The sequence below is a fragment of the Zalophus californianus genome, chromosome 3 (assembly GCF_009762305.2).
Source record: "Zalophus californianus isolate mZalCal1 chromosome 3, mZalCal1.pri.v2, whole genome shotgun sequence".
Classification (NCBI taxonomy): Eukaryota; Metazoa; Chordata; class Mammalia; order Carnivora; family Otariidae; genus Zalophus; species Zalophus californianus.
Window position 1 is genome coordinate 44,495,674 of NC_045597.1, and position 25,319 is coordinate 44,520,992.

Genomic DNA, 25,319 nt, shown 5'->3' on the forward strand with positions numbered 1-25,319 from the left:
TATTTCTAATTTCTAAATTTTCAAGGAAAGAAACAGTTGTACTAGAAAAGAATTCATCAGTATCGAAGGGTATCAGTTCAGCCAGCAGACTCCATGGAGCTTTGAAATTACAGGAGCCAGTTCATGACTATTTTCTTACCTCTTAAATGTATTTTCTTCAAATGTTGACTATGATCTCTTTTCTCTGATTTCATGCTGACTGTCCCTAAACTACAAGTGGCTGGGTCTTTCCCCAGAGTATCCTTTGATTAGCAATTACACTTGTGTTTTTTCTCAATTGTCAAAATTAATTTGTTGACTGGAGTTTTCCCAAAAAATACTTCAATGACTCCCAATTACAGGTCTTGCAGTTGATGATAGTTGTTTTCAAAGATATAAGGTATAAATATTTGTGGATCTTTAACCACTTTCTTCCAACCTTCAAATCTCAATTTTCAAATCACTTTTTTTTAAAGATTTTATTTATTTGAGAGAGAGAGAGAAAAACAGCATGAGAGGGGAGAGGGGAGAGGGTCAGAGGGAGAAGCAGGCTCCCCGCCAAGCTGGGAGCCCGACGTGGGACTCGATCCCAGGACTCTGGGACCATGACCTGAGCCAAAGGCAGTCACCCAACCAACTGAGCCACCCAGGTGCCCCCAAATCACTTTTATACCCAATCTCTGTTGAAATTAGTTAGTGAAAAGTTTAAGGAATCAGGCATCAGGCAATCTCATACTTGAATACTGAGTCTTGCCCCCTAAATAGCTAACCTATCTTTGGAAAGTTGCACAACATCTTCAAAAGTTATGGTAACTTCCTCAATCTTACTTTATCATTGATAAAATCTTAAGGAAAATACACAGGTTAAAGCATTTTGTAAGGTACAAAATGCTATATAAATAGTATGTATTTTATTATTAACTTTGTCATTGGCATGGATCTTTCCTTCAAGATTAACAGGTATTTATAACATTCTACAATTTGAGAAGTGTTTTTGAAAAACTGCTCCGACCCTACCACCCCTTCAAAAACAACTTTTCCTCATTAACTTGAACTCATGGTCAAAATCCCACCATCACAGGTCATTACCTGATTAAAATATGTATATCTCTATAGAGTGATGACATATATTCAGTGATAGTGCTGTTTTTAGGTTAAATACATGGATACAGGGCCAATAATGCCTGGATTTAAATCCCAGCTCTATCATTTATTAGCTTTATGGCCTTGGACAATTTGTTAACTCCCTGCATCTTAATTTCTTTAGGTCCAAAATGGGAATACTGTATGTACCTCATAGGGTTGCTATGATGATTAAATGAATTAATACACATTAAGTGTTTAGAACAGAGCCTGGCACATAGCAGAAATTAAATAAATGTTATAACTAACTTCATTATTGCTCTTATCATTATTAGTTCACCCATCCTCCTTACATTAGCTGTTGCTTTTCTCCTAACTGCTGCCCACATAATGTATCCTGTTCTCCCACTATTATTATTTTCAAATGTCATTATTTCCAGGAGACCTTCCCTGACTTTTCACCCCCTCCCACCTCCCCTGGAGTAAATACAAGAAAGAAGTAGAATGAAAGAGGAGAGACAAATGGGCACCGAAGAAAAATTTCTTTTTCATAATTTTACTTAAAAATTGCCCTACCTATGGGAAATATAAAATGCCTGAGAAAAGCACAGTACATCTCTTTCCCTTGCCTACTCCCAACCCAATGTGATACACCAAGAACAGGGAATAAAGGATTATTTTTGTCTATGAACTTACTCTCTGCTGCCAGTGGGTTGTATCAAAGCAAAAACTTCAGTGGACAAAATTAAGCAGATAAGGAGGATTTTATTCAAGGCACTGTGGACTGAACTGTGTCTTCTCCCAAATTTATATGTTGAAACTCTAATCACCAATGCGATGGTATATGGAGATGAGTACTTTGGGAGGCAATTAGGTTTAAGTGAGGTTGTGAGAGTGGGACATGAATGATATTAGTACCCTTAAAAGAAGAAACATCAGAGAGCTTACTTGACCTCTCCCCTCCACCCACCCTCCCTGGCCATGAAAGACACTGAGAAGGCAACCATCTGCAAGCCAGGACAAAACCTTTCATGCAAACCTGACCATGCTAACACTCCATTCTTAGACTTCCCAATCTCTATACCATGAAAAATAAAGTTCTACTGTGGAAGCCACTCCGTCTCTGATATTTTCTTATGGTGACATAAGCTGAGTAAGATACATGGCTACTGCAATAAGAGAAAAGAGGCCAGAACTCAGACTAAGTTTAACTCCACTAATACATAAGATGAGAAGGATCTTAAGTGCTAGAGTAGCTAGTGGAAAAGTAACAGGAAGATCCTGGGATGGGGTGGGAGGGGTGTTCATTAAAGGGATGTGTTGATCACATTGAGTTATTCCTGAGTTTGCAAACAGATTTCTCTCTCATCTGTGTTTTCTAATTGGCTCCCACAGAAGTTAGACAGAGGCACTTATCTTCCTTGATGAGTACACTTCAAAGGGGTGGCTCCCAGGTCCTGGAGAAAGACATTCCTAGGTTGTAAAATTAGCCTGAGCCTTTTAAGAAGATTTGCATATACCTAAAATGGCCAGAGAAAGATTTTACCATCCCAAGCTTTCTAAAGTAAATACTCTAAGAAAAAGGAGGTCAGGGGCCTGTCAAATTTCAGTCAAGCTGAGGGGAACGTTACGGTATTCTTGGTCAGTTGCTATTATCATCCCTCAGCCATCTATCTGCCCCTTTAACTGACTATACAGAAATGAACATATTGGCCCTATCAAATCTGCTGTTTCATCCTAATTTTTATTTTAAATATTTTATTTATTTGAGAGAGAGAGCGAAAGAGAGAGAGCATGAGCAGGGGGACTGGCAGAGGGAGAGGGAGAAGCAGACTCCCTGCTAAGGAGGGAGCTCAATGACCCTGAGATCATGACCTGAGCCAAACAGACACTTAACTAACTGAGCCACCCAGGTGCCCCTGTGCCATCCTAATTTTATTCCCTACCTCAACTTGTCTTATCATATTGGGATTTCACAATTTTAGTTCTATTCCAATTTTGATTCCAGAGTCCTCCTGCAGAGAGGAGTTCCCAAGCATAGCAATTAATTGAAATGTAAGATCATTGCCTTACAACAGTAATATGAAAGTAATAATATGACATAATATGCCTGTGTTTGCATGGTTGTGTATAGGTATTTGTGTGTAATAAACAATTTACAGTTGGAAAGAAAAAATATGTTCATAAACAGAAATCAACAGTTTTTTGACAATTTGTACTAATGATATCTTGTTAACATTTATTACATCAAGTAAGGAAAGATTCCTTATTTCATGAAGGATCAAATTTTTTAAAGTAGGTTCAAGTTTACAAAACAGGTTAAGTCTGTGGCTCTGATTCTCATCTGAGAAATTCTTTTTATTTTACATTCAAATCAAGAACACTAGTGCCTTTGTTCATATGTTATCAGCTTTTTCGAATAAGCTGGTAATAAATAGAACAAAAATTCACACCACATTTGTAAAACTCAACTAAATCTTTCTCGATTTTTGTCAAATCATGTAGAAACTAGTGCATCAAGTTCACAAGCAAACAGCAATTGAGGACTAAGCCAGTCTTGAATATGAATAAAGAAGCTTTTGAAAATCCTAGAAATGAACATTGATTCTATCTGGAGGGAAACAACTTTTCACAAGGTGACTTTTTTCCTTAAAAGCACATGTTGAGTTCACTCAAGTGATGTATTGCCAGAAAGTCTAAACATTACTAATTTTCTTTGCCTGGAAAGGAAAAGGAAGGCATGTTGACTTTTAAAAAAAAATGCTGGGGGCGCCTGGGTGGCTCAGTTGTTAGGTGTCTGCCTTCGGCTCAGGTCATGATCCCAGGGCCCTGGGATCAAGCTCCACATCGGGCTACCTGCTCAGCGGGAAGCCTGCTTTCTCCCTCCCCCTGCTTGTGTTCCCTCTCTTGCTGTGTCTCTCTCTGTCAAATAAATAAATAAAATCTTTAAAAAAAATAAAAATAAAAAAATAAGATAAAAAATGCTGAAACTTATTATGAGTACATAATAATTCTAAAGTGGTAAAGATGTAAATTACTTTCATTTTTAAGATGCTGTATAAGGTTATTTTATTTTCTAATTTAAAAAAATCCTTTTTCCTCCTCCCTATTTGAGGACACACTGGTGAAGGAACAAGTGTACTGTGGGGCAACATTCATTTGCAATAATCAGAATCTCCTAAGAGAACCTAAGAGCATGAAAAACTCATTAGCAAATTGTCTTTCATAGCTTTTTTTTTTATTCCAATAAAGTGAAAGGAAGACAAAAGAAATCCACAACTGATGTTCTTTAGGCTTAGAGGAAAAGTACATCAAACCTACACCAGAGGGGAAACATTGCTCCCACCTGCTGACTATAATACACCCAAGTTCCCTTCATACCACAACTTATTCTGAACATTGCTCCTCACTCTAGTTACACTGAAGTGTAGAGTCATCTTAAAGACTATGTGAATGCCTAATTCTGCTTATTCAAAAACAACTTTATATTGCTTCTCTTCATCTTTAAAAATGAGTTGTTCCTTATTTTAAGATAAATGAATATCTATTATAGATTCAGATTCATGAAAGAGAGAAAATGGAAGCATTCATTTATGGTCCTACAGGGTCTACAAGGTACAAAGCCAATTTTGTTTTAGTCCAAACACTGGATAACAGAAAACAAACTGTCATTAATTCTATTCTGGTTGGACTGATGAATGGAAATTAAAAGCAACTGCACTGGAAAAAAAAGGGGAGGGGAAACAAGAAAATTTGGCAGACAGATGGAGATGTTCTCCTTACAAAGCTCTTCTCGACATGAAAATGTAAACTCTTGATCTTTGGAGAGCTAATCCAAACTAAATTCTACTTCACTTGTATATAAATGCCTGGAATAAACCCATGAACTTCATCCTTATCTAAGTAGAAGTAGAAAGGAATACTTATTGTCTAGGGGGATGAAACAGAAATAGAATGTTATCAGTGTAACTTCACTCTATTAGCTTAAACATGTCAGGAAACATGGTACCTTTCTGTGGTGTGCAAACCTTGCTAATTACTTGCATTATCTTGTTATCTGGGTTCCACGAGAGGTAGTGGATAAATTAAAATTAGCACATCCTTAAAGACTGTAGATTAGGGAACAGACACACTAGAAAAAAATGTATCTCCACTGATTGCCATCAAAATCCTTAATAAATGTAGTTAAGAAATAGCTTACAAAGCTTCCCTCTGACAGTATGGATCATTTGTCCGTTGTTATTGTAAAGTGATGACAGAGTTATTATGTAGCAAAGTATTTAGCACCCAGTGTTTTTTGTTTTTTTACAGCTGTTTACACCTCAGCAATCACTGGAGATAAGAATGGGAATTGGCACGGAAACAGAGACTCCTAACTCCTTCAGGAAAAGGCTATCTTATTCTGAAATATTTTTCACTGACTAGCACATATCCAACAATATATACTAGAGATCAGCAATTCTGTGACAAAATTTTATATCTAAAAATCTAAGACCTGGACCAACTTCTGCTGGTTTCTTTTCAGGAAACACAACAAAGTAAAAGATGCCATAGAAGTATACTAAGATACTTATTTTCAAAGTATTTTGTATTCAAAGCAATATCGTATTTGTTTTTCACATATTGACATGTGAACCTTTAAAACTGTGAATAAAGTAATAAAGTTTCTTTTGTAAGTCTGACGGTATCCAAAGTTTGTCCTTTGGTAAGGAAGCTCTCATTTCTTACAAATATAGAATTTGTAATGGGGAAAAATGGATTAGGTTCTTTTATGTTATTTCCTTCTAATATTTCTTTAATAATTTCATACATGTATAGTGAAACTTTAATTCTGTAAATTTAATCTCACATCTATAACATATCTTCCAATATTATCTGACAGCTAACGCCTTGATTTTTTTCTCATGAGGTAACCTAGTTTTGCAGGTTTGAAATGTGCCTCCCAAAACATAACTTAACCACAAGGGTTGAAGGATCAAACAAAGTATAACATGCATGGGTACATTCAGACCTTCTTCAAAAAGAGGAAATGCCAAATTCCAAACAGGATGCAAGGCCTTCTATCTCTGAATTGAGTCTAAATATCAGTGTTTTAAAGTGGCTTAAGTTAAATGACAGAATCAACCCTAATCAACACCTGTGTAAGCGTTCATTTCAACTAAGGATTCCCATTAAATCATGAAAGACATTTCAATGAATATTCCACGTTTCACCTGACTCATAAATGCTGCCATTACACTCACTATAAAGACACATAGCAGTTATTTCTCAAGGCTTAAAATTATTTTTAAAAAAATTCCAGGCAAAATGTTTTTTTTAAAGATTTTATTTATTTGAGAGAGAGAATGAGAGAGAGAGAAAGAGAGAGAGCACATGAGAGGGGGAGGGTCAGAGGGAGAAGCAGACTCCCCGCTGAGCAGGGAGGCTGATGCGGGACTCGATCCTGGGACTCCAGGATCATGACCTGAGCCGAAGGCAGTCGCTTAACCAACTGAGCCACCCAGGTGCCCCTCCAGGCAAAATGTTAACACTTCAGGAATTGCCCAAATCAAATAGATTTTAAATTTCAGTATCTAAAAAATTAATATTTAGCCTCAGGGGAAAAAGCACAAACAAAATAGCCTGTCTCTGATATACACATGCTACTCAGAGTCAGAATAAACAAATAACATATTAAATAATTTTGTTCAATAAAAAGTGGAGGGGCGCCTGGGTGGCTCAGTCGTTAAGCGTCTGCCTTCGGCTCAGGTCATGATCCCGGGGTCCTGGGATCGAGCCCCACATCAGGTTCCCTGCTCAGCGGGAAGCCTGCTTCTCCCTCTCCCACTCCCCCTGCTTGTGTTCCCTCTCTCGTTGTGTCTCTCTCTGTCAAATTTTAAAAAATAAATAAATAAATAAATAAAAATAAAAAGTGGAAAGCTTCCCAGATCATGTTATAAAATTAATATAGCTTTGCTATCCAAACTTGGCAAATATAGCACGAGAAAGAAAATTGTGTAGTAACTTCATTAAAAAATAGAAACACAAATACCTGACAAAATATCATACAACTCTCATCTGAAAGTTTACTGAGTAGATAACACATCATAACCCAGTATAAGAGATTTAAAAACATAGATAGATGCCTCGATATTAGGAAATCAATTCAAAGAACACATTATCCATAGTTCAAAAGTTAAAAAAATACATAATTATTTCAATAAATGTTAACAAATAAATACATATTTCCATAAACTGTTAAGGCTTAATATCAATCCTGGTTATTGTTTAAATCCTTAATGGAATAAAAAAAAAGAAAAAGACCTTTAAAATTATTATGATATATATCTGACCAAAATCTAGTAGGAGTCTTAACAAATAAATATTAAAATAGTTATAATAAATGCAACAAAGCAAGGATGCTATCACCACTATGACTGAAAATACAATAGCCAAAGCAATACATAGATAAGGGGGAGATGTGGGGCAGCTGGGTGGCTCAGTTGGTTAAGTGTCCGACTCTTGATTTCAGCTCAGGTCATGATCTCAGGTTAGTGAGATCCAGCCCCACCCTGGGCTCCATTCTGAATGTGGAGCCTGCTTAAGAGTCTCTCTCCCTCTCTCTCTGCCTCTCCCCACAAACCCCGTGTGCACATTCTCTCTCACTCTCTCAAAAAAAGAAAAGGGGTGGGAGATGTGACAGAAGCTATAACTATCCAAAAAGAAGACGAAAGTCTCATTATTTGCACATGATACTATTGTTATAAAAAATCCCATAAAATGATAAATAACTGATGAAACATAATAGTTTAATATGTTTAATTTTTTAAACATAGGAATCATAAACCTCAAAGAGTCCATTAGAATACATTTTAAAAAATCAATCACAAAATAATAACATCTAAAATTATTTGCAGTAACTTTAACAAAAAAAATTTAATCAGAAACATAAAAGAAAAAAGAATAGAGAAATACTACTTCTGAATTAGAAGCACAGATTATTTTAAGACTGTAACTCTCATCAAAATAATTTATAGATAATTTAAGTATTTAACTTAAAAAAAACTAAAGCTTTTGTGGTATATATAGCGGAATGACCAGAGTATTTTTGAAACAGAAAACTGACGTTTGGGTTCTGTATTTCAAATAACTAAAAACTAATTTTAAACATGAACAAGAAGAATTGCCTGCTGCTACTACTATCCAACATTCTATTGTCCTTCCTAGCTAACACAGGAAGATAAGAACAAAAAAATGAGAAATAAACATTGGAAATAAATATTGAGTAAAATACCTCACTGTTTGCATGTGTTATGATTGTTTAGCTATAAAATCCAAAAGAGTCATCTGGAAAGCTATTTAACTAGTAAGATTGTTTAGTACACTAGTAAGACACAAAATTGACAGAAAAAGTTTTAATAGTTTCCTATACACGAAAGAATGATAAAATAATATATAATGAGAAAAAAAACACAAGCAAAAATACCCCCACAAATAATGAAAAATAATCCTTTCAAGATGAGGGAAAACAGTAACATTCTTTTTTGAAATATTTCATAAAACTCATAAACTAGGAATGGAAAAATAAATAATGAAATAAAATAAAATGTGATTTCAGAAATAAATCCACATTTTAGGAGAATATATTCTATATATATTCTATAAAATATATTCTATAAAAAAATGAAATTTCAAATCAATGTGAGAATACGTAATTAATAAACAGTACTGGGGGGATCATTTGGAAAAAATAAAGTAGAGCTTTACTTTATATTATGTGCTCAAGGAAATTATAGCCATATCAAAAATTTCAATGTAAAACACATAAAATACTGGAAAAATTATAGAAAAATATTTGTATAATCTTACAGAAGAAGAGACACAAAACCCAGGAATAACCAAAAAAAAAAAAGCAGATTTGATAAAATTTTAAACAACTATACAATAAAATATACCATAAATAAAGTTAAAAGACAGGGGTGCCTGGGTGGCTCAGTCGTTACGCGTCTGCCTTACGCTCAGGTCATGATCCCGGGGTCCTGGGATCGAGCCCCACATCGGGCTCCCCGCTCAGCGGGAAGCCTGCTTCTCCCTCTCCCACTCCCCCTGCTTGTGTTCCTGCTCTCCCTGTCTCTTTCTCTGTCAAATAAATAAATTAAATTAAAAAAAAAAACACAGATCCTTCCCTGACACCTTCCTTAGTTTCCTTTAAAAAAAAAAAAAGACAAGCAATATTCAAGGACAGTTTGGCAAACTACGGCCCATGATGGACTGACTGACAGTTTGTGTAAATAAAGTTTTACTGAAATACGGCCACACCCAATCATTTACAAATTATCTATGGTTGCTGTCCTACTACACAGGCAGACTTGAGTACCGTGACCAGGCCCATATAGCCCACAGTTCCTAAAATATCTGCCAACCCCTGGTCTAGGAGAAAATATTTATAATGTACCTAACAGACAAAAGATTTTTACTCAAAATGACCACAAAAATAAGTTGTCCACTACACAAAGCTGAGTTTACTAATTATAGCACTAAAGAAAAATATTACTTTGAAAGAGTCTTAGTAGTATCAGAAGCTGGCATGAAGGGAGGATATTTACAGGGTTTTGAAGTCTGTACTTGTTTTGAAGAAATCACTTTCTAGTGATTAAAGGCAAGTCTTTCAATGAAAAGATCTGATTGTAATTGAAAAAATAATGATAAATAATAATCTTATTAAAGTATAGTAGGCATAGATAAACTACACATATTTGAAATATACAATTTGATGTTTTGACATATGTATAAACCTATGAAACCATAACCACAATCAAATAGTGAATATATACCTCACCCCCAGAAGATTCCTCATGCCCCCTCCCCAAAAAACCCTTCTCCCCAGTCAGCCACAAGAGATGTCACTACATTAGCTTAGATCTACTTTAATTTGTCTTGGCAACATTTTGTACTTTGAGAAAGCAGACTTTTCTCATTATCTTTTATGTTAGCTGTATGTTTTTCATAGACACCACTTACCACATTAGAAAGTCCCTTTTACTCTAATTTGCTCATAGTTTTTCATCAGGAATAGATGTTGGATTTTATCAAATCTATTTTTTCTGTATCTACTTAGAAGACCACATGCTACATATAATATCTGAAAGAACAATCTTATTTGTCAGAGGCTATCCTATTGATCAGGATTCTCACGAAAGTGGTATAATACATATTTCCTATATGTGTCAGTAACCTGGAGTCTATAAAGCTCATAAAACTTAATATGACCAACGTCTGTCCATAGAGTCTAAGACAAAGAAATACCACACTCTAAATTATTTTCTTCCTCCTTACTTGAATCATTCATTCCTGTTACTTTTTTTTTAAAGATTTCATTTATTTATTTGACAGAGAGTTAGCAAGAGCAGGAAAACAAGCAGGAGCAATGGGAGAGGGAGAAACATACTCCCCGCCAAGCAGAGAGCCTGATGCGGGGCTCGATCCTAGGACCCTGGGACCATGACCTGGAGCCGAAGGCAGACGCTTAATCGCTGAGCCACCCAGGCACCCCTGTTACATTTTTAACATACTGAATGGAGAGAAGGAAGAGAGAGGGAGAAAAAGAAGGGGACAAGAAGATCAGTTAGGAAGATAAAAACAATCTAATGAAATAAAAGCAATGCACAGAAAAAACTCAAATATCCAATTAACATATGAAAATATACTCATTACAAATAATTACTTGTTGGAGTCTCTAAATTTTTATGTTTCATAAATCTATTTGTTCTCATGCCAATACTACATTGCTATATTTATTTTAGTTTTTAAATCATTTATTTTTTTAAGATTTTTTATTTGAGATAGAGAAAGAGCATGGCGGGGAGGGACATAGGGAGAAGAGGAGAGAGAGAGAGAGAGAGAGAGAGAGAGAGAGAGAGAGAGAACTTTAAGCAAGCTCCATGCCCAGCATGGAGCCCAAAGCAGGGCTCCATTTCACAATCCTGAGATCATGACTTGAGCCGAAATCGAGTCAACTGCTCAACAGAATAAGCCACCCAGGCGCCCTATTAAATTATTTATTTTAATACAAGGTAAAATAAATGCCCTTTTCATTATTTTTCCTTTAGGAAAGTTTTGGTTATTTTTCTTATATGTTTTTGTAAACAAGGTTTAAAATTTTTAAGTAATTATGTCTTTCACTTTATTTCAAATTTTAAAATTCCACAATGTGGATGTATGTCCTAAAACATGTTTATTATTTCTGCCAGAGTGGAAACCAAGTATCCATTAATGGTGGTAAATTAGATATCTAATCCCATTAGTCACTTTCATTCACTAAGAGTTTGTTTCCCTACTTTTGAGCTTTAAGAATATTGCAATAGTTCAATGATGATAATTCTGGGTACTGATTTTTAGAGCAGAAGAGGTAAAGCAACGCACTGAATCAGCAAAACAGTAAAGAGCACAACACACTTGCAACCTAATCATGAGTTCGTTTTGGCAAGAGGATTCGGTAAACACTCAATAGCCAGGAGTGAATAAAATAAAATCAAAGTTAATCATACAAACTATTTCATAACTCACAGATCTAATATAACTTAAATATTAAATAAATGCAAAAGGAAAAGAATTCACATAAAAACTTACATAAAGATAGTCTGAACACCTGAAAGAGACTTGGAAATGTCTGAAGGTAACAGTAGACTTATCTGTCAATGACTCCACTACACACACTCTTTCCTTGGTAGACTTCCAGGAAAAACCATGTGTCAGTCTTACTTATCAATTAAATGGTTTCTAAAGCTATATTTATATTTATCTAGTCTCATATTTCCTGGTATATGCAAGTCATAATCTACAGAACCTAAAACATTGTTTTATCATTAAACCATTTCTTACTGCTACTGGGTCACTCCTTTTACATGGGATAAAACTATATCTCTCTTTTTAACTACTTCTTTTGTTGTCCTTACCTTTCTCAAATCTTTACTTTCTATCAATTCCAAAGCCATAAAATAAATCATGAGCTTCTTTTAATCACAAAATACCTACCATTCAATGAGCATCTAATATGTGTCAAGTTCTAAATTGCATCCTAAAAAGTAGACATTATCCTCCATTTAATAGATTAAGATACTGAAACACATGGAAGTTGTTGTCTCCCCCCACTGCCCCCAAAAAATCTTTAGCTAGTAAATGGCTTAGCTGGGATTTGGACCAAGGTCTGTCCAACTCCACAATCCCTGATGTATCCATTTTAACTACACTTTTGTTTCCAGACTCTTTTTCAAGCATAAAGATTGTAACAAAAGTCACTTTCTCTAAATGCTCTTGATATGATCATTCCCCATTAAAGAAATCCAGCTTAGTTTTCAATCATCATTTACCCATGAAATATGCTTTACCCAAACGGTTCTGCTCTTACTTAAGTGTATTTATGTGAATTTTGTGATCTCCACTGCTCACAAGCAAATATGTATCATTAACTGATTTAATAATATGTGTTGATTTATGTGCTGAGTTCGTGTTATTCTCAGTCCCTTTAATTCACAACTCTATTATTTATCTCTTTTAAAAAAGTTTTCTTAACATATCCTAAAATAAGCCTCAAAGTCATCTGTACTAAGCACTCCAAAAATCATTTGGAATTCAGGAGTATCATCTCCATACAGTTGCAGTTCTTGCATGCAGGTACTCAGTTTATGGAGATGTGTCCGTCTGTTCACTTGTGTTTACTTGGCCTCCCTCATCCATCAGTACTGCTATGTACATCCTTTGGAATTCTCCATAGTACCTAATACAGTGGCCAATGAGTGAATGCTTATACTTCACTCACCACTGCTACATGCTCTAAGAAAGGTGAGAATCAAGGCATTCATACATGGAGAGAATGGTTAAGCACAGGAAAAAAATGTTTTATCTTAATTACCCAGGTAAATGAAGCCAGAAGGTCGTATATTAGAATATAAAGGATATAGGATCTCAAATACATTGACTGTCTATCTACAGTCAAGCCTGATATTTTGTTCATCAAAATTGTACTACACTCGAGGTAGTATTGGAGGACCACAATACTCAAATTAAAAATAGCAATACCCTACAATACACATAAAACATAATCAGGATTGGCACAGAGTTAAAATATGATTGAGGTGATTAGCTCTTGGGAGGTTTTCAACAAATGCTTTTTGATTGAATAAACGCCTAAAGGATTGTTGCTTTTTAGTTTCAATGCTATGATTCTATCTATACAGAAATGGGATGGTACAGAATTGAAGGGAATTTCAATTCCCTGTACATCATCCATACACTTTATCTCAAAGTTACACTATCTAAATAACTCAGAAATCCAAACTTCACAATTATATATAACCCAATAAAAATCCTAGTGTCATGTAAAAAATAGCATATTATAAATAATTATTAATGTATGATTTATAAGGAAGATACAATATTCTGGTCTCTCTTTTTTTAAGATTTTATTTATTTATTTGACAGAGAGACACGGCGAGAGCAGGAACACAAGCAGGGGGAGTGGGAGAGGGAGAAGCAGGCTTCCCGCTGAGCAGGGAGCCTGATGTGGGACTCGATCCCAGGACCCTGGGATCATGACCTGAGCCGAAAGCAGACGCCCAACGACTGAGCCACCCAGGTGCCCAATATTCTGGTCTTATTATTAAATATAAGTAAATTCACTTGCATTAAATTAATTGAAAGAAACAACTGGCTCTCCTGATTTTATGTTAAGCAATAAAAATATGAAAAATATGAAAAATTCTAAGAAATATTAAAACCCTAATAACCATGTGGTATTTTGCTCACGCTTTAACATATCCTTTCAGAACTTTACTTTTCAGCAAAAATTGCAGTTTCCAAAGACAAAAATCTAATTGCATATTGTTAAATCTGTTTCCTCCCAAAAACATCAAAAAATGAAAATCATTTTAATGTACATAACTGAAAAGTAGCTACTTTTGTAGTTATCACAAAGCACTATTAATTTCAAACTAAAGTTTTATCCCTTTCTGTTGATAAACCACCAGCATTTTATTTTGTACTTAATTTATTTTCTTTAATGTACTTTTTGAAATTCACCATAACATCTTAAAAATAGTAATCATTTTTCTTTACAGTGACCAAAATTAAAAGCCGCTCAACTGTTGTACTAGTTCTTTTGTTTTTCTCCTCAGCAAGTATTGGTGAGCACTGCGCACCAAGCTAGGAAAGTGGTTACAAAAGTCATAGTTACCAAAGATTCCACTTATTAAACAATGATTTTAGATTGCAAGATATCTTCTGATTGCAAATATTGGCTTGCCTAAATATTTATTACCTTTAGTTAAGAGAGTTTTACATCATAATCTGTAAAAATCAAATAAGAATACACTTGAAATTCTCTTTACTGGACTTACCAGCTTGGGCAGTTATTAATTCATCCGTTCTCACTATACTGATAAGTCATATTAACATTCTTCTAAAAAAGTGAGGATGATGACTGAGATCCTAAAATGTAACAGTCTAACAGCCCTGATAACACATTTCCTTTCTTTTGTTTTAATTGAGATATAATTGACATATATTTGTTTCAGCTGTACAATATAAGGCCTCAATATTTGTATATATTGCAAAATGATCACCGTAAGTCTAGGTAACCTCCATCACTGTACAGAGTTTACAAGTTTTTTTTCTTATGAGAATTTTTTTTAAAGATTTTATTTATTAAAGAGCGAGCGAGAGAGAAACAGCATGAGAGGGAAGAGGGTCAGAGGGAGAAGCAGGCTACCCGCTGAGCTGGGAGCCCCATGTGAGACTCGATCCCAGGACCCCGGGATCATGACCTGAGCTGAAGGCAGTCGCTTAACCAACTGAGCCACCCAGGCGCCCTTATGATGAGAATTTTTAAGATATATTCTCTTAGCAACTCTCAAATATACAATACAGTATTAACTATACATTTTCTTTAGACAAGACATGCACCCCGAGTGTGTGGTTGAAGTAAGGGGTACAACACCAATAACTTCAGGGGGACAACTGGGAAAGCAATGCTTTCAGGGTCCAGTTACTGACCACTGGGGCAATTTATCATAGCAGTAGACAGATGAGATGAGCCTAGGCCAACAGCCTTGCACAGAGCAAGTGCTCTATTGGAGCAAAGGCTTCAAGTAGATCGGGAAGTGAAGAGGCAAATGAGAGGAGAAAGATGAGCCCCAGGGAAAAGTATGTGGTGGATACATTCTTCAGTTGTAGCACTCTATACCCCATTTGTTCTCTAAATGCTTTGCCCCAACCTCATTCGTGCCTCAGGCATTCCATCCTAAAATGTGCATCTGCTTTCCTCAAATATCCCCAGGACCACTCTCACCTTTGTTCCATTTCATCTTTCTACCTAGAAAATTCAAAGTATATCAAAATTATCTCCTAACTTCTGTCTTGCATTCTTTAGTTTCAATTATCTACACATGAAAGCAGTTCCATAATACATTCACTCTAAAATATTAATACCTGGGGTGGGGGGCGGGGATTAAAGATTATTCCACTCAGGAACATTTATATTTTTAAAGCTCTCTAGTAACTTAACCAATGTTTTAATGTGAAATTTCAGGAGGCACAGTGTTAAAAATTGGGATTTTTTTTTTTTTTACTCTTCCAGAGCCATTGCAATGTTCGCTATTGAGACCGTTATTTTTCCTCCCTATCAAAGGCTGATTCTTCTACTGAAAGCAGCTATAATCACAAACCAAATATAATCTCTAAACATATACATATACTGTATGTTATTAGGAGAGACTATTAATAATTTGCCTGTTGTTTTCAGACACATCAAAATGCAAATGTAAAAATATCTGTGTACGTCTCCTAGTATCATATTTCTCAATGTGATGGTCAATCCCTAAGTACAAACTCATCCATTAGAGATTTACTGAGGAACCTGCAAACTCCTACAGGGTTATGTTCTTTAGGATCCATTCTTTTTTTAAGTGATCTAATATAAAGGAATTCAGAATATTTTGGTGAAGAAAAAAATGTGAAAGAAAACATCTCTCACTTAAATGTTGACTTAAGTCATAACAAATATGAATATGTGAGCTTCTGTGGCTTAAATAAGGATGAATCTGCACAGATTTTTCCCTTGCATACTACAATGTTCTTGATGGCTTATTATTGATCTTAGGAAAGTTAGAAATTCTAGGGTTGTTAGGAAGCCTTCTTCTTCAATGATGAATCTTTTTCATTTGGCATCACCATTTCTTTATCCCATCCCTGAAAAAAGTAACTACTCTTAATTATTTTCAAATGTAGAACAAAACCTAGGAAAATGTGAGCATCAAGATAAATAATAATATAATGGGTCCCCATTCATTAAAAAGAATCTGAGTCCAGAGAGACTTTAATTAATGGAAATGTACTTCTTTATACTAAAATGCTAATATAGAATAGATGAAGTTAGAAAATCAACTATGATTGTCAAAACTAATAGGTAAATTTTCATGAGGAACTGCATATTTACATGGTCTCAAAATGGTTCCAATAAGTTAGAAAGGGAAAATTACTAACTCTGAAGTAAAGAACCTGGCCAACTCCACCTTAATTTTGTGATCAAAGTCAACATCACTAATATTGGGACAAACCAACATCATGTACCTCCTGATATACGTTGAGAACAACATAGTATCTTTTTACTAATACTTCTGATGAGAATACATACCTGAATCTAATCATAAGAAGAGATTAAACAAACCTAATAAGAAAATAACTGGTACTCTTCAAAAATATCAAGGTCAATCAAGTAAGCAAAGATAGAATAAGGAACATTCCCAATTTATGAGAACTAAAGGGACATAAAAATAAATGAAATGCATGACTGAATCCTGGAATAGAAAAAAAATGCATAAAGAACATTACTGGGACAACTGACAGTTTGAGTGCAGACTTTGGATTAGATAATAGTATTATATCATTGTTAAAATTTTCTGATTTTGATTTTTGCACCTCTGTTTTGTAAGAGAATGCCCTTGTTCTCAGGAAATATGCACTGTAGTATTTAGGAATAAGGATACTGTGCCTACAAGTTATTCTCACATGGTTCATATAAAACAAACATATAATACAGTGATTATTACATGTAATACATATAATAATGAGACAAAATGTAAACAATTAGTAAATCTGGGTAAAGGGTGTGTGGAAAACTCTGATAGTATTCCTTCAAGTTATCTGTAAGTTTGAAATTGGATAAAAACAAAATTTTAATTTCCACAAACATCCTGTCCCAGTTGATATCACAAATTATTTCTATCAAACATTTAGAAAGAATATGGTAATAAAATAAATAAGAAATAGCACCAAAAAAAGAAAGAAATAGCACCAATCTTACAGACTCTTTCAGAAAACAGAATTTATTTTACTAGGTTAATGTAGTCCTGATATTAAAACATGACAAAATCATTGTAAGAAATTTACTGACCCATACCCCTCATAAACATAGACACACAAGCTCTTAACAAAAGGTAAGAAATTGAATCCATCAATATGTAAAAAGGATAATACATCATGAACAAGTGGATTTTATATTAGGAATGCAAAGTTAATTTAACATTCAAAACTTAATGTAATTCACCATGTTAGAATAAATTTTTAAAAAATATGTTCATCTCAACAGGTGCAGGAAAAGCATTTGACAAGACTCAACACACATTCATGACAGAAAAACTTTAGCAAGCTGTCAGTAGAAGGGAAATTCACTGATCTGATAAAGGTATCTATAAAAAACCTGTAACTTCAGACTTTATGATAAAATACAAATCAATCTCAGTGTAGATTGAACAAAAACTATGGCAGTATTAAATTTCTTAGTAATACTTTGGAGTTCCTAAGTATCTCCCACCAGTTAAAAGTATGATATCTGTTGTATCATTTGACACTCTTAAAACCAACAGACATAAGAAAATTCAAATTCTGCCTCAGTTCACTGCTACCTTTTTCCATGAAGCCCTAGAGAAGACATGTAAAAGAGCATTCAAAAAAGGAAAGGAAAGTAGCATTTTATTAATTATAACTGCTTATTAGATCTAGAATTTTGGTTAACTGAGATGGTATATACTTTTCTCATAAGAAAATTAAACCTAAAAGTCTTGGAACCAAACCAGACAATAAGGTCTTCCCAATTATCCATACTCCCTTCACTCCCCACCACTACCCTTTCCATGCTTAAACCAATAGTGTTGGATGAGATGAGGAAATTTACTTGCTCCTTTTGTATTATAGTCAACTAGGAAACCTTCTTTTAAATATATTAAGAAGGTTTGAGAGGGTTTCCAGAGCAGTGATTAATCATATGGGGGTTTTCCAGCCCATATTAAAAGACTTTTAAAGGGCCATGTAATACTGAAAAGTTATTAAAAAATCCCTTTCCAGAGTGTCAACTGTCACAAATATATAATTATTAATAATTATACAATATAAATATTATATTTATAATAATATAATTTAAAAATATATTTTTTGATGTCTGATCTTATTTGTTACTCTTAGAAAATCTCATTTGACTGGACTCAGAGGTAGAAGCTCTCAGAGAGGACAGCCTCCATCTCTTGACAATCTATTCTGGGTATTTTTCTTTGGTCTCCTTCATTCTCTTGGCCAAAAGTTTAGCATACTCTGCAGCCTCTTCTTTATTTTTCTTAGTACACTGTCTCTTCAGAGCAATATGCTGACATTTGTGTTGGAGGAACATGACACTGAATCCTGGGCACTTTGGTTCTAGGTTTCTTACTTGCTTTGTTTAGGGGTTTTCTCACAACATACTGGTGGACATCAGCTTCTTTAGAGAGAGATTGAAAAGTCTGCAGATTCTGCTAGCTCTTTTGGGCCCCAGGCAACGAGGCACAGTAGTATCAGTGAGTCCAGGAATTGCCTTCTCCCCATTTTTTTTACAATGACCAAGTTGAGAACACTGAGATTGGCATTCACAATGCACCCCAAAAGATTTGTGCTTGCTTTCTCCAGTCCTCCTTGGTCTGTAGCAGGAATGTCCCTTACTCGACAGCAGGTGGACACAGCCATGGGTCAAGACTCCCTGCTTCATGGGGAAGCCTTGTTTGTCATTGCCACCATTGATTCAGACAACATAACCTTTCCATTCTTCACCCAGAGCATCAGCAGCAACCTCTGTGGCTATATGCTTCTCATATAAGATACAAAGTTAGTGTTTATGGTACACTTCAGTGAGTTTCAGTCAGCACTATTTGGGAAATAGTGCTGAAATAGGATGAAATATTTCATCCTAAATATTTCATCCTAAAGCAGCTTCCTGTCTCCATGAAAAAGAGTTATCTTTTTTTTTTTTTTAAAGTAAACTCTACTCTATACCCAACACAGGGCTCAAACTCATAACCCCAAGATCAAGCATTCCATGCTCTATCTACTGAGGCAGCCAGGTACCCCAAGCAAATGGTTCTTTTATATTATTTTCAAACACTTGATCAGCCCAAAATGTATTGTGCTGGTTCCTCTTTCCCAACTGGCTTTCTCCCAACTTTACAAAAGAAAGACCTACAGCTCATGCATCCAGAACCTTGCTATGGTGAATTGCCCCAAGTTCTAAGAACTACCAAAGCATCTGTGGGACAATTCCAAAAAAGGATGCCAAGAAAGTAAAGTAATGTTAATGGAAACAAATCCATTTCCAAGACAGGTAGTTACTAATTACTGCTTAAAACAAAATAGAAAAAAAAAATGGCCTAAAACTATCAACTGGTAAATCATTAAAAATAATTTTTGCTGATAATTCACTCTGTGATCCTTAGCAGATAAGGAGTTCAAAGTAACTTTTTCATTCACACCCATTTTTTTACGTAGGGTTTTCAACACTTACATTAATAAAAAAGAAAAATATAATGGAACTTATATTGAACTCATTCTCACAATATATTATTATTCATCTAGGGATACACAAATTAATTGAAAAAAGTCCAATTTATCATTTAAATGGATTTTATTATCAAAATTTTTAAGTTTACATTCTTTTGTTTATTTTTGAACTTGTAATCAATGCAATAATAATTCAAGAAGAATGTGACCATTTACACACTTACTGATCATAAGAAATACAATTTTAATTTATATATAGTTTTATTGCATAAAATATATTAGTGATATCAATCAAGCATAAATGTTTAACATTAAAGTAAAATTCTCTAAGAGGAATAAAAATAACATCACAGGGAAAAATAAAGTAAAATTTCTGACTCTTAACAATCTTGCTTATTTTTTAAACAGATGAGGAGTATCAAATTGCTACTATATTTATTTTCCATTGGACACTTTTAAAAGGATAATGTGACAATTTTATTTTTAAATGTCAACATTTGCAATATGCTGAAAATTACTTTTTTTAAAGATTTTATTTATTTATTTGAGAGAGAGAATGAGAGAGAGAGAGAGAGAGAGAGAGAGAGAGAGAGCACATGAGAGAGGGGAGGGTCAGAAGGAGAAGCAGACTCCCCGCTGAGCAGGGAGCCTGATGCGGGACTTGATCCTGGGACTCCAGGATCATGACCTGAGCCGAAGGCAGTCGCTTAACCAACTGAGCCACCCAGGCGCCCTGAAAATTACATTTTTTTTTAACAAACCAAACACACTAATCCCCATCACTTATTCACCAACCCACTACCCATGTCCCCTCTGGTAACCACTGGTTTATTTTCTATAGTTAAGAGTCTGTTTCTTCGTGTATCTATTTTCCCCTCAGCTTGTTTTGTTTCTTAAATTCCACATATGAGTGAAATCATATGGTATTTGTCTTTCTTTGACTTAGTTCACTTAGCATTATACTCTCTAGAGCCATCCATGCCATTGCAAATGGCAAGATTTCATTCCTTTTTATGGCTGAGTAATATTACACACACACACACACACATCACCTCTTCTTTATCCATTCATCAGTCAATGGGCATTTGGGTTCTTTCCATAATTTGGCTATTGTTGATAATGCTACTATAAACATCACGTTGAAATTAACAACACAGGAAACAACAGGTGTTGATGGGGATATAGAGAAAGCGGAAGCCTCCTCCACTGTTGGTGGGAATGAAAACTAGTACAGTTTGGAAAAGCATATGGAGATTCCTCAAAAAGTTAAAAATAGAACTATCTTATAGTCCAGCAATTGCACTACTAGGTATTTACCCAAAGAATAAAAAAATACTGATTCAAAGGGATATATGCCTTTTAGTTTTGCTGATCGTTTCCTTCACTGTCCAGAAGCTTTTTATTTTGATGTAGTCCCAATAGTTTACTTTTGCTCTTGTTCCCCTTGCCTCAGAGAAACTACCTAGAAAAAAGTTGCTACAGTCAATGTCAGAGAGATTACTGTCTGTGCTCTCTTCTAGGATTTTTATGATTTCAGGTCTCACATTTAGGTCTTTAATCCATTTTGAATTTATTTTTGTGTATGGTGTAAGAAAGTGGTCCAGTTTCACTCTTTTGCCTGTTGCTGTCCAGTTTTCCCAACACCATTTGTTGAAGAGATTATCTATTTCCCATTGGATATTCCTTCCTGCTTTGATGAAGATTAGTTGATCAAATATTTGTGGGTATACTTCTGGATTTTCTATTCTCTTCTATTGATCTGTGTGCCTATTTTTGTGACAGTACCATACTGTTTTGATTAGTACAGCTTTGTAATATAACTTGGAGTCAGGAATTGTGATGCTTCTAGCTTTGCTTTTTTTTTTTTTTTTCTTTCAAGACTGCTTTGGCTACTTAGGCTCTTTTGTGGCTCCACACAAATTTTAGGATTGTTTGTTCTAGTTTTTTGAAAATGCTGGTGGTATTTTGATAGGGTTTTGCTTTAAATGTGTAGATTGCTTTGGGTGGTGAAAGTTACATCTTAAATGACAACCTATGATGGTTTTTCAAAATGCTTATAAGGGCTATACAAAGAATGTTTGAGAATCATCAGTCCAAAAAGTAAGGCTTTTTGTAGGCTGAAATTTGGAGACACAGATTTTCCTTTTTAAATATAGGATAACTGTAGCTTAAGGTCATCCTATAGAAATACTCTGTGGAATTAACTGTAAGAATTTATAAACATTTGTACTTACTAATCAGATCACGATTAAGAAAATTTTATAGCATTTTTTAAGTCTGGTGTCATTTTTCAAGTGTTTAAAAACAGCATTATTGCACTAAATAACGAGGGAGGGATAACTTTAAATATCCATAAAATACATGGGAAATTTTTTAAAATTTGAAAAATGAGTAAGCAACTTGCCAGTCATCGATATAAATTAATTTGTTATATTTTGTATAAAGAGTACAAAGCAAGTAGAAACACTGTCTCCACACCTCTATTCATCATTTACTATTATCGCTGATCTACAATCTCTCAATGAATTCATTAGAATTCCTCCTTTTTTAAGAAAAAGGATGAAGCTGTCTAAATAATTTACACTGATTTACTTTTCTGATTATTACATAAACAAGAGACAGGTTATCTAGTCTGCTAATCTCCTTAGGTAGAGGAGTGGTAAAGCCAGACTACGTCCTATTACTGTCCTACTAGAACACTTCCCAGAAAATGTAATAATTGGGGTACAATAAAATGTACACCTCATGAAGTCATTTACAGAATTGGAAAGACTCTTTTTCCAATTTAACTTTATATTAATAAAATTTCATTTTTCAATTACATGTATAATCAAACACCAGCAAACTAATATTGAGGGGCAAATTAAAATGAAGAGTGGAAAGGACTCCTTAAACCTAGTCTAAAATATTTCCTTATGATTTTCTAGTTGGCGATTTAAGTATAATTTCCTTAGGCTGAACCCATATCTTTTTTATTTAACATTATTATGTTGTGATGATAAATTTAAAAAGTAGACCTTTTTTCTCTTAGTTCAAATAGTGTTCATGAGAAACAACCCATATGGAAAGAATATCTTGAGCCCACATTTATTATGAATAAACTTTGTAAGAAGTGTACCATGAATATTCAATTCCCCTAAATTAGTAAGTCAGCTACTATTAAGTCAGATACTAAAACATCAAGCCATCAGCTTGAAGGACCAAACTTAATATATCTCACACACGCACGCACACACACACACACACACACACACACACACACACAGAAAGATACCTAGTATACATTGTAAAGAAGATGACTATTAACAAAATACATTTTCATTATGCAATAAGGTAGATCATTGTATCTCTCATATTAAGATATTAATAGGGTTGCTTTGCTGGATAACTAAATAAGGAAAGGATGTACATCCCTAGAAAATGAAGGCACTTGGTGGGCAGAGCAAGATGGTGGAGAAGTAGGAGACCTGGATTTCGTCTGGTCTCAGGAATTCAGCTGAATGAGGATCAAATCATTCTGAACACCTAAGAACTAAATAGGAAATCGAAGAAGAGAGTAGCAACAATTCTCTGAACAGAGATGTGACCACTTTCTGGAAGGTATGATGTTTGGAGAAGTGAATTCGAGGCGATATTTGGGAGGATAGACAGCGGGGGAGGGAGCCTCCGTCAGCCACTTCTGACAAGTGATAGAGCCGCGGAGCACAAAATTGGAACTTTTAGAAGTCGGCTCCGCTGAGGGACATCGCTCCAGTGGCTAAGCGGGGGGTGGAACCCTCGTGGGACAGTGTGGTCTCAGGACCCTCAGGGTCACAGAAACACCGGGGGTGCCTGAGTGTGGCAGAGCTCTCAGGTATCGGAGTGGGTAAGCCAGCTGCAGAGACGGAGCCGAGGCGCGGGCTCTCAGCTCGGGGTTGCCATAAACTGTGATCCGCGGCCCAGTCGGGCCACTGCTCCTCCAGCAGGGACCCAACAAGCAGCAGAGCCGTGGTGACTCCCCTTCCTCCCCCAGGAGGAGCGGCACGGGAGTGCACCGCAGGGATCTGCTGGGTTTGGAGACTCCACACGGGGTCGTGTGCCAGAGATAGAAACGCTCGGTCACAGGCCGGGTGAGCACAGAGTGCGGCCAGAGACCGGGGAGACAGGAGTGACTGACTGCTTTTCTATGGGGGCGCACTGAGGAGCGGGGCCCCAAGTTCTCGGCTCCTCTGGGCATAGATTGGGAGGCCACCATTTTCACTCACAAAGTAAAGAAACACACTGACATCAATACAGTAATAGTGGGGGACTTTAACACCCCCTTGACTGAAATGGACAGATCATCTAAGCAAAAGATCAACAAGGAAATAAAGACTTTAAAAGAAACACTGGACCAAATGGATTTCACAGACATATTCAGAACATTCCATCCCAAAGCAACGGAATACACATTCTTCTCTAGTGCCCATGGAACATTCTCCAGAATTGATCACATCCTAGGTCACAAATCAGGTCTCAATCGGTACCAAAAGATTGGGATCATTCCCTGCATATTTTCAGACCACAATGCTTTGAAACTAGAACTCAATCAGAAGAGGAAAGTCGGAAAGAACTCAAATACATGGAGGCTAAAGAGCATCCTACTAAAGAATGAAGGGGTCAACCAGGAAATTAAAGAAGAATTAAAAAATTCATGGAAACCAATGAAAATGAAAACACAACTGTTCAAAATCTCTGGGATACAACAAAGGCAGTCCTGAGAGGAAAGTATATAGCAATACAAGCCTTCCTCAAGAAACAAGAAAGGTCTCAAATACACAACCTAACCCTACACCTAAGGGAGCTGGAGAAAAAAGAGCACATAAAGCCTAAACCCAGCAGGAGAAGAGAAATAATAAAGATCAGAGCAGAAATCAATGAAATAGAAACCAAAAGAACAGTAGAACAGATCAACGAAACTAGGAGCTGGTTCTTTGAAAGAATTAACAAGATTGATAAACCCCTGGCCAGACTGATCAAAAAGAAAAGAGAAATGACCCAAATCAACAAAATCATGAATGAAAGAGGAGAGATCACAACCAACACCAAAGAAATACAAACAATTATAAGAACATATTATGAGCAACTCTGCCAGCAAATTAGATAACCTGGAAGAAATGGATGCATTCCTAGAGATGTATCAACTACCAAAACTGAACCAGGAAGAAATAGAAAACCTGAACGGACCTATAACCACTAAGGAAATTGAAGCAGTCATCAAAAATCTCCCAACAAACAAAAGCCCAGGGCCAGATGGCTTCCCAGGGGAATTCTACCAAATATTTAAAGAAGAATTAATACCTATTCTCCTGAAACTGTTCCAAAAAATAGAAATGGAAGGAAAACTTCCAAACTCATTTTATGAGGCCACCCTTACCCTGATCCCCAAACCAAAGACCCCATCAAAA